This window comes from Thamnophis sirtalis, unplaced genomic scaffold (genome assembly GCF_051295495.1).
Source record: "Thamnophis sirtalis isolate CommonGarterSnake01/CBP01778 unplaced genomic scaffold, rThaSir2_p1.2 scaffold_13, whole genome shotgun sequence".
NCBI lineage: Eukaryota > Metazoa > Chordata > Lepidosauria > Squamata > Natricidae > Thamnophis > Thamnophis sirtalis.
This window is the reverse complement of record NW_028261393.1, coordinates 43,279,612-43,290,837: the sequence shown is the minus strand read 5'-3', so window position 1 is coordinate 43,290,837 and position 11,226 is coordinate 43,279,612.

Sequence of the window (11,226 nt, the reverse complement as noted above, 5' to 3'; positions counted from 1 at the left end):
GGGGAGGAGGGGGAGTTGCTCTGTACAGTTTAAGACTATCGTCTGGGCGTGATGGGAGGTGTAGTCCAGGATGCCGGAGTGGAAACGGAGTAGGAGGGGGGGGGGTCGACGCCAACCTGAGGGCTGCGGCTTTGCCTTTTACGAGGGGGCGATCTGTTGCTTCGAAACGGACATTGATTTCGATAGGAGCGAGACAACGGTCATCACAACCAGACGCAATCAGTAAATGGTTTGATGAATAGAGTAGAGTAAAGTAAAAAAATAGAAAGAATAGGAGTAGAGTACAATATAGAAAAAGAATAGAATAGAACAGAACAGAATATAGAATAGAATATAGAATAGAATAGAATGGATAACTTTAGTGTCACTTTGAATACAGACAGACAGACAGACAGACAGACAGACAGACAGACAGACAGACAGACAGACAGACAGACAGACAGATAGATAGATAGATAGATAGACAGACAGACAGACAGACAGACAAATAGATAGATAAAACCATATTCCATTTGTGGCTGGAGCGTGCTTAAAATCTCTATTTTTCGGGCGAGAGACCCCCCCCCCATCGGTTGAGTTAGGAGGGCAAACGGGAACAGAGGAAGCAGAAGGCGAACCTGGTTTAAACTCAGGGATTTTCCCCTCAACGAGACAAGTTCACACAAACGTTGGAAGGAAGGGAAAGTGATCCTGGGAACAGAACTCCCGGTCAGCTTTTTCAAACGTCCTTGCTCCCATCCGAGGCTTCACATCCGGGCGGGGAGGGCTGATTTCCCCGATTTCTAGAGCGAATTGGGAGAAGCTGAGATCTGCCCAGGATCGAAGCCAATCCAGGAAGAAAACGCAGGTCGCAAACCGTAGAAATATGGAAGCCGAAAACGTCTCGATAGGTAGATGTTCCCTGGTTCCTTTGCAAAGCCTAGGAGGTCTGCAATCGGCAGCGAGTTTCTATTGTTCTTCATTTCGTTGTCTGTCTCTTTCGCACACGCAAAAGGCAGGCAGACGCGCACGCGATCGTGAACCCGAGATGCTCAAATCCAATCTAAAACCTTTAACCGCCCGACCCGACTCAACAGCTTAGGACATCCTACTCTATACTGTATACTTCACGAGTCAAAAAGAGGGTCGTGAAAATATTTACAGACCCCTCGCATCCTGGACATAAATTGTTTCAACTCTTACCCTCAAAATGACGCTATAGGGCACTGCACCCCAGAACAATTAGACACAAGGACAATCTCTCCCCCCCCCAAATACCATCACAATAATTTACTAAGACTGTATTACTATTATTCTTCTCTTTCTTCCTAGTATCTATCTCTCCCCACTTATGACTATAACCATGTTGCTTATACACTATCTTTCAATTTATACTGTTTTTATTTGTTTCCTAGTAATGATTTGATTGCTTATTAGTATCCTATGACTATCATTAAGTGCTGTATCTTTTTATTCTTGGTGAATGTATTTTATTGTTCTTTATGTACACAGAGACCATATACACCAAAGACAAATCCCTTGTGTGTCCAATCACACTTGGCCAATAAAAAATTCTATTCTATTCTATTTTATTCTGTTCTGTTCTGCTCTGCTCTATTCTTTCCCTATCCCTATCCCTATCCCTATCCCTATCCCTATCCCTATCCCTATCCCTATCCCTATCCCTATCCCTATCCCTATCCCTATCCCTATCCCTATCCCTATCCCTATCCCTAATCTACTCTACTCCTCTTCTATTCTACTCTATTCCTACTCTATTCCTATTCCGTTCCATTTTTTATTCTATTCTATTCTATTCTATTCTATTCTATTCTATTCTATTCTATTCTATTCTATTCTATTGACTTCACTCCCTAAATCATAAACGTTTTAGGATTACATTCCACAACTAGTTTTGTTTTTAATTGTAAGCATCTCCACGGCACCCTTCATAATCGTGTGTGCGGGATTATGCCAGGCAGATACGCAGCCCGAATAGGGTTAAAAACTCATTAAAAAAAAAACCACGACGAACTCCAAGCTAGCAAAATGGAACCAAATATACAATAACTCTAACTAGGATGACGAAGGCACGTTTTAGCAAGCGCCTCCTGCCTACAGTAAAAGCAGACGCGAAAGCGATTCAAAAGCTCCACGACTCTTGCGCCGCGCGAGCTCTCTGGTTCTCTAATATGCTATCCGTGTTTACAGCCAAGTATGCGCAAAGGGATTTCCAAATACACGTAGGGTTTTTTTTTGGGGGGGGGTGTCTTTCCCACTGCCGGGTCCCTAATGGAAGAAATCCTTGGACAGCTCCGCTTTTTTCACTTTGGAAAACATTTCACGTGAATACAACTAAAGGAGATTGAGAGGTCTCTAAAACCTCGGTGAAGTATTTTTCCCTTGAATCGTGGTGCAAACACACACACACACACACACACACAGACACAGACACACACACACACAAAAACTAAAGGGCATTGAGTTCAAGGAACTTTTATCGTATACAGGATTGCAACCGATATCTCTCCCCCCCCCACCCAGCGGCAATGTTTTAGGCGTAATTTCAGAGCACCATGGTTCACTTTTGGATTTTAATTATAATTATAAAACGGCACTCCAGGTTGACTTCTCAATTTCGAGCACAACCGGATGCCTTCCGCTCAAGTAGATCCCCCACCACTGCAAGCCATTGGATTTCTTTGAGGTCAGCCTGAAAAGGATTGCATAATTATTATGGTCGGTCGCACAGTCGGCCAGATGTTTAAACTGGATGTGGTATTTTTTTTAATCCACATATCGAGTCCTTCCCAAGGACCTGGGATAAACAGATGTGGATGCTGGATGGTGTTAAACATACCTTCGCAGGATGTACTGTAAGCTGAGTAAAGCTGCCTTTCGTAATTGACTGGTGGGACTAGGGGAGACATGATAGCAGTCTTCCGGTATCTCAGGAGCTACCACAAAGAAGAGGGAGCCAAGCTATTCTCCAGGGCACCTGAGGGTAGAACAAGAAGCAATGGGTGGAAACTAATCAAGGAGAGAAACAACTTAGAATTGAGGATAATTTCCTGACAGTGAGAACAATTAATCAGTGGAACAGAAGTTGCCTCCAGAAGTTGTGAATGCCCCAACACTGGAAGTCTTTAAGAAGATGTTGGATAGCCATTTATCTGAAACGGTATAGGGTTTCTGCCTAGGCAGGGGGTTGGACTAGAAGACCTCCAAGGTCCCTTCCAGTTCTGTTATTGTATTATAGTGTATTGGTGATGGATTTGTCAATGCCGATGGTGTCCAAGTGATGCTCCGGTTGTTTTGGGATTGCCCAAGTCACCAATTGTTATTGGGACTATCTTTGCTTTCTTTTGCCACAGTCCTTCTATTTCTATTTGCAGGTCTTTATAGAGTGTGATTTTTGTCCCATTCTTTCTCTTCTCTTCTGCTGCCTCCAGTATTGCAATGTCCTTATCCAGACTTTTTTTTTTTGGTCTTTCTTCTCAACAATTGTTAAGTCTTAATGTGGCAGGTGCCTATCTGTTTGAATTCTAAAGTCCCAGAGCGCTTTAGTTTCTTCATTTTCTATTACTTTCTCTATTTGATGGCCCCACCAGTTCTTGTTCGCAGGCAAGTGAATGAACCATTGTTGCTACTTTATCATGCCATTGTTTGTAGTTAGAATGTGCAATATCGCAACAGCTAACTAGATGGTCCACTATTTCTTCAGCTTCTCTGCAGAATTATTATATTATTACAGCAATGCTGTTCTTGGCTTCAATCTACAATCAACTGGAAATGGCTATATCTTTATTTTTGCTTAATCAATGTTGTGCAATAGTTCACTCATTCTTCAGGGCAGGGCAGGATAAGGTATCTAATCACCACCTCCCCTCCTTTTATATAAAAAGGTTGAGGCACCACATTACTCAGATCATAACTGCATCAATTCAATGGTTTCTCCTTCCTTCCTTCCTTCCTTCCTTCCTTCCTTCCTTCCTCCCTCCCTCCCTCCCTTCCTTCCTTCCCTCCCTCCTTCCCCTTACCCTTCCCTTATCTTCCCTTCCCTTCTTCCCTTCTCTCTTTCCCTCCCTCCCCCTTTCACTTTTTCTTTCCTTCCTTCCCTTCTCTCCTTCCCTCCCTCCTCTTTCAATTTTTCCTTCCTCTTTTCCTCCCTCCCTTTCCTTCTCTTCCCTTCCCTTCTTTTCATCCCTCCCTCCTTTAAAATTTTCCTTCCCTCCTTTCCCTCTCCTTCCATCCCTTCTTTCATTTTTTCCTTCCTTCCATTCGTCCGTCTGTCTCCTTTTTAAAAGACAATGGTCACTACAGGAATGCCTAAATCCCTTAAAACAGGAGCTAGCAAATTTGAGGACCAATAAAGGGAAAACAATGGTCAATGGCGGCGTCCACCTTACAGCTATAGCTTCCTCCCCCCCTCCACTTCTCTCCATTTCATTTAAAATGATGTTTAGTTTAGAAAAAACTCTTCTGCTGTAAAATCTCCTGCTTGTTGAATCCTCTGTCTCTCTCTCTGTGTGTGTTACATTTAAAAGCAAATGTACTGTATACTATAAATAATTTGAGTTGATGTATACACACACACACGCGCGCGCGCACCCCTTCAAGTTAATCTTGGCTCCCGGTGCCTGCCTGCCTGCGAGTCCCTGCAGTTTTCCTGGCAAAGCTTATTCAGAAGTGGTTTGGCATTGGCTCCTTCCTAGGGCTGTGGGAGAGAGAGAGAGACTGTCCCAAGGTCACCAGCTGGCTTCGTGCCTAAGGAAGGACTAGAACTCACCGTCTCCCAGTTTCTAGCCTCACGCTTTTAGCCCGTCACACCAAACTAGCTCTCTATTCTCTTTGCCCTTCTACCATCAGGCAGAAGGCATCGAAGTATAGCCAGCTGGACAAACAGGTTTAAAGATAGTTTCTATCTTTGGGCTGTGAGACTTTTAAATACAACCACAATCACTCCATGCACACGCTAGTTTTTTTCTTCTTTTTCTTTCTTTTTTTCTTTCTGTTATAATTTTGCACCAGTGAGGTTAAAACCAATTTCGTTGTATTTAAGTACAATGGTAATAAAGATTATACTTATACTTATTCCAACTGAATAAAAATAGAAATACGAGGAAGAGAGAAATGTTGCCCCAAGGACATTTTCTGAAGTGATGAATAGGTTGCAGCCACAGGACAATACTCTGCTTACTGGGATGGGAAGCTTCTGGCAGTGTTGCAAAGTGTGTGCCTCACCTTGAAAAGCTAAGCAAACTTAGAAACAGGTTTATTTATACTGGCATGGAAAATCAGTAGAAAGTCCCAAAGCTGTAAAGTAGCCTGGACATTATTTATCTACCTTTTTTATCTACTATACTTCTCTTTCTGTCTCTGTCTCCCTCCCTCCACCACCCCGTGTGTGTGTGTGTGTGTGTGTGTGTGTGCGCGCGTGCGTGTGTTTTCAAGTCAGTTTTTGACTCTGGTACTGACTGGACAAATCCCTATAGTTTTCTTGGGAAGATTTTGGAAGTGGTTTGACATTGTCTTCATCCTGAGCTGTGACTGGCCCGAGGTCACCCAGTTGGCTTCATACATAAGGTGGGGCTAGAACTCCCTGTCTCCTGGTTTCTAACTCAGTGCCTTGAACCACTACACAAAACTAATTTTCTCCCTCCTGCTCCCTCATCTATCTATCTATCTATCTATCTATCTATCTATCTATCTATCTATCTATCAATCATCTATCCAACCAACCAACCAACCAACCAACCAACCAACCAACGATCCATCCATCCATCCATCCATCCATCCATCCATCCATCCATCCATCCAACCAACCAACCAACCAACCAACCAACAACCAACCAACCAACCAACCAACCAACCAACCAACCAACCAACCAACCAACCAACCAACCATTCATCTAACCATTCATCCATCTAACCATTCAACCATCTAACCATCCATCCATCCATCCATCATATCCATCCATCCATCCATCATATCCATCCATCCATCCATCCCATCCATCCATCAATCTGTCAATTCGTCATATCCATCAATTCATCCATCCTTCCATCTAATCATTTACCTACCTACCTAGAAATCTCAAAAGTGTAAACTAGCCTGGAAATTATCCCTCCATCCATTCTTGAAGAAGGCAATAGCGGTTGCCAAGAAAATGGCAAAGGTGACCTTGCTGTTGGCGGCTCATAAGACCTTAAGTCCGGCTCATATTGAATTGCTACGTGGATGATGATGTCACTCCCACCCCACCCCGCATATCTCTAACCAGGATGTAGCTGGGAGAAGAAAATCTCTCCTTGCAGCGACCGCATTCCAGTGCAACACCCGTTTTTAAAAGAACGATTTGCAATTTCCCCCAATCTTCCACCCGGCTTCTCGCTTTAAAAACCGGGCTGCAGAGAATCTCTTAGTGCGCACTTCAATTTATTTTCGAGTCCGCGCATAGCTAGGAAGGCCCAATGACTGCAATATCCTCCGAGAATCTGAAACCGAGGGCCTTGGCAAGCTTCCCCCGACACTCGCTGTTTTTTCCCTTGCAGTGTTTTTCTGCGGCCAAACGGCAGACGGCGCCCCGATTCACTCCGGGCACTAGCCTCGAGTAGAGTTTGCTAGTTTTAAGGGCCCATGGGATTTCTGAAGAAGAGACTGCGAGTTTCTCTCGCCTGCCCTGCAGATCCAAGTTTTATGTATGAGTAATCCTATTGAAGGGGACACGGTGGCTCAGTGGCTAAGACGCTGAGCTTGTGGATCAGAAAGGTTAGCAGTTCGGCGGTTCGAATCCCTGGCGCCGCATAATGGAGTGAGCTCCCGTTATTTGTCCCAGCTTCTGCCAATGTAGCTGGGAGAAGAAAATCTCTCCTTCCAGCGACCGCATTCCAGTGCAACACCCGTTTTTAAAAGAACGATTTGCAATTTCCCACGTAAAAAAGTGGTCTGTGTTCCTTCAGCGTTTAGTTTAGTCATGGAGATGTCTTCGGACAGCGCTGGCTCTTTGGCTTTGAAACGGAGATGAGCACCGCTCTCTAGAGCTGGAAAAGACTAACACATAAGTGCGAGGGGAACATTTACCTTTACCTAATCCTATTGAATTATCAGAAATGGCTTTTGACTCCAAGCCCCCCCCCCCCCCCAAAAAAACAGGCTTTTAAAATGGACTCTCCGAGATCTAATTAGTTCTGGAGAGAAATAGCCAGATTAAAAGAGTACATTAGTGGGAAGATTGCAGTAGGAATTCTTCCTCTTCCTTCCTGCAATAACACCAGCGGAACTGCGAAAAACTGCGCAGTTTTACCTTAAGAAGGTACTTGGTTGATACCTAGGACGCTGGCAGCAAACCGTGTCAACCATCAGCACCAGTCAATGGTATTTGTAATGCATTTTTGAATGTTAAGTTGGCTGAGTTTCACGTTTAATGAATAAAGTATATAATAATAATATATTTTTCATTTATAACCAGGTATGGGAACAGCTGACTCTCATACCGATGGAACCCTTCTACAACTGTTTCATTTCTCGGCAAGAGGAAACCGCTTCTCGCTTTCATGCAAAGAGCACGTGTGAACAGGCTGTAAGACAGGCAGGCAGGCAGGCAGGCAGGCAGAAAGCTCAACTTCGGAAAGGGGGGATGATTTAGAGCAGAGGATCACTCCACCAAAATCTCTTGAAGTGGGAGAGGAATACAAAGTTTAGAGTATTTTATCTCTCTCCCTCTCTCTCTTTAATAAGTGGGGCCACAGACTATCTGGAAATTGAAGAGGGGGGAGAGATCAGAGGCTTTAGAAAGGTCTAGTTATACCCAGGTTGTCCCATTTCAGGGAGATTTGCAAGGATTGGGGGGGGGGCTGAGCTTGGAAAGTTTGAGGGGTCCTTGGTGCTGTCTGACCTTGCTTGTTTTCTTGCAGACGTTTCATTACCCAACTAGGTAACACCATCAGTGATGGTAAGGAGTGCAGTTTGCTCTCCGTTTATATTCTAGTGGCTTGCCTGTCAGTGGTGGTGGGGTGGTGGTGGTCTTAGAGGTTTTTTGGTTGAGCTGTTTGATGCTGGTTTCTTTGGCAGTTTCTTGATTGGGGTAGCCTTTACTTGATCTGATGTTAACCTTGGAGTTAATCTGTGCTGGGTGGATCTGGATCGCTGGTGTTTGCGTCTTTTTGCTCCCTTTTTCACAAGTTGTCTCTTTTGCATAGTCTATATCCACGTGTTAATTGATGGCTGGTTCGTGAGACTGATTTGTCAGGTTTCTAGAAATTCCCTGGCGTTTTTGGACTAGGATAGAGGGATGTGGTGGCTCAGTGGCTAAGAGGCTGAGCTTGTCGATCAGAAAGGTGGCAGTTCGGTGGTTCGAATCCTGAGCGCCGCCTAATGGAGTGAGTTCCCCTTACTTGTCCCAGCTTCTGCCAACCTAGCAGTTCAAAAGCATGTAAAAAATGCAAGTAAAAAAATAGGAACCACCTTTGGTGGGAAGGTAACAGCGTTCGGTGGGCGGCATTTAGTCATACCGGCCACATGACCATGGAGACGTCTTCAGGCAGCGCTGGCTCTACGACTTTGAAACAGAGATGAGCACCGCCCCCTAGAGTCGGGAACGACTAGCACATATGTGCGAGGGGGACTTTTACCTTTACCTGGCCTAGGAGGGTCACATTTCCCCAATCGAAACTATGGTTAAACCTGTCTATATGCTGTTTAATTAAAGAATTAATTGACCAGCCACCTTGTCAATTACAAAGGAAGTAATCGTGGATCTGTAAAGCTCTCCTCTGAGTATCGGCATACTCGGAGGAGAGCCTTCTCTGTGGCTGCTCCGACCCTCTGGAACGAACTCCCCATGGAGATTCGAACCCTCACCACCCTCCAGGCCTTCCGCAAAGCCCTTAAAATCTGGCTGTTCCGACAGGCCTGGGGCTAAAGAACTGTTGCCCCCGTCTCGAATTGGTATGATTGTTGTGTTTTAATCATGCATTGTTTTTTTATGTCGTTTTAAATTCTTGTTTGTATCCCCCTTCCCTGGTTGAGTTGTGAGCCGCCCTGGGTCCCCTTCGGGGGAAAAGGGCGGCATATAAATAAAATCAACATTCAACATTCATTCAACATTCTGGATTCCCAGCGAAAGGCGCTGAGTGAGCGATCCAGCTGCGCTCTTTTGAGCCGGGGGTGGGTGGGTGGGAGATCTGGCAGGCCGTGAGTGGGAACGGAGGAGGCGTTCGACTTAGGAATCGTTTACCGGTTCTGAGAAACACGGCAAAGGAATCTGGGCTCAGCCTTCTAGCAAAGCAGATGAACGACTTGGGTGCGTGGGGAAAACCTTATAATTGAGGAGGGGCCTAAAACAAGACTCTCCACTCCCCACATGACTTAGAATAACCACTTTATTTCCACTTTAAATGTACACTAATCGGCATACAATTAAAATGAAATTTCGTTGCATGCAGCTTTCAAAGGGCTCACCACCTCCAATATACGCTACACAGGCATGACTAGATAAATAAATAAATACAAAATTCTGCATAGACCCACAGACCCACATATATTATATGATACAGAGAAACAAAACGGTCTAGTTCGGAGGTGTATACCTGTATCAAAGGGACACGTGTATACGGCAGCCCATCAAAGGAAATACTCCTTTTACATATCACATGGTGGGTTTTCCCCCTCAAATGAGTCGACCACAAATTCCATTACGTGTAGCAAAGTCCATTCCTCCAGGCCCAGTTGAACCAAGCCTGCTATGTCTTTCTCCCGTGCGATTCAACAGAGCGGCCCCGTTCTTGCTACAGGGAGTTGCAACCTGCTACCGCTAGAAATTCGGACTATAGTTTTCGTCCGGCGCGCGAGCTGTAGCTTCACCCCGACGGGCTCTAGAAATCACACAGAGCTGGAGTTTAAGATTTATAGCTTAGATAAGATGAGATATAAATCACCCTGGGGGTGCCTTTACACTGCCCGCCCGCCCGGATTAGTAGCAAGGCTGGAGCGCGAGTGTGCAAATAAACACCCGCGGGTTAAGCGGCTTGCGCGAGTTCAGCCTGGGAAAAAAAAAACGACATTTGGCGACCCTCGCGAAATCCCCGCGGGCTCTCAGTGGGACAATGCCACGCCAGAAGTATCGCCCCTTATTTTTTTTCCCCGGCAAGTTAAGAAATCATCGGAGACGCCCCGCTGTGGGAATAATTGTTGGCGGAGCTCTGAGGACACGAGGCCCTTTGCACGCTCAGAAACCTCCCCCCTCCCCACTGGGGCTTGGGCGAGGGAAGCCTGGCGATGGGGGTGCCCGCTCTCTCCTCTTAGCTCTCCCCAAAAATCATATTTTTGCTGGAAGGCAAAAAGATAGTTTGGGTGGAAGAAATTCGGACGGGCGCCGTTTCCCTCCGTCCCGCTTTTCCGCACGGGCCAAATTCTTTCTTTCTTTCTTTCTTTCTTTCTTTCTTTCTTTCTTTCTTTCTTTCTTTCTTTCTTTCTTTCTTTCTTTCTTTCTTTCTTTCTTTCTTTTTTTCTTTCTTTCTTTCTTTCTTTCTTCCTTCCTTCCTTCCTTCCTTCCTTTCTTTCTTTCTTTCTTTCATCCCTCCCTCTCTCCCTCCCTTTCTTCCCTACTTCCTTTCTTCTCCTTTCCTCTTTTCCTCCGTCTCCTACTTCCTTTCCTCTTCCCTCCCTTCTATTTTTTCCTCCCTCCCCCCTACTTCCTTTCCTCTTCTTTCCTCCCTCCCTTCCCTACTTCCTTTCCTCTCCCCCCCCCATTCTATTTTTCCTCCGTCCCTCCCTCCTACACACATAGACAAAAACACTATTGCAAATACAGGCCGTTTCTCCCGATGCGAGCTCGCCTTTCCGCCCTTCACTCAAAGGATGGCGGGTGGCACAAACCCAACCAGGCTTTCGGGCAGGGGGGCTGCGACCCCTCCGGGATTGCACCTGCTTTGCGAAAGCCGTAACTCTGGCCTTACTCCCCCAACGGACTCTCCTTCCAGATCTCCGCCACGACAGAATCGAAATCGAGCCTTTGCTTTCACGCGAATGTCGCCATTCTTAAAAGCGGGGGCTGCCTGTGCAGGTCGAAAAGGACCCCTCCCAGACACACTCAATAGATTAAAAAAAAATTAAAACCTGGCTCGTACCTTTCGTGGAAATCTCAAAAGTCCTTTATTTTCCCTTCAAAATTGTCCACCCAAACTAACTCTTGACCTCAACGGGAAGGATAAACGGCCGTGGGGTCGCTCATTTCGTGTGGGAAA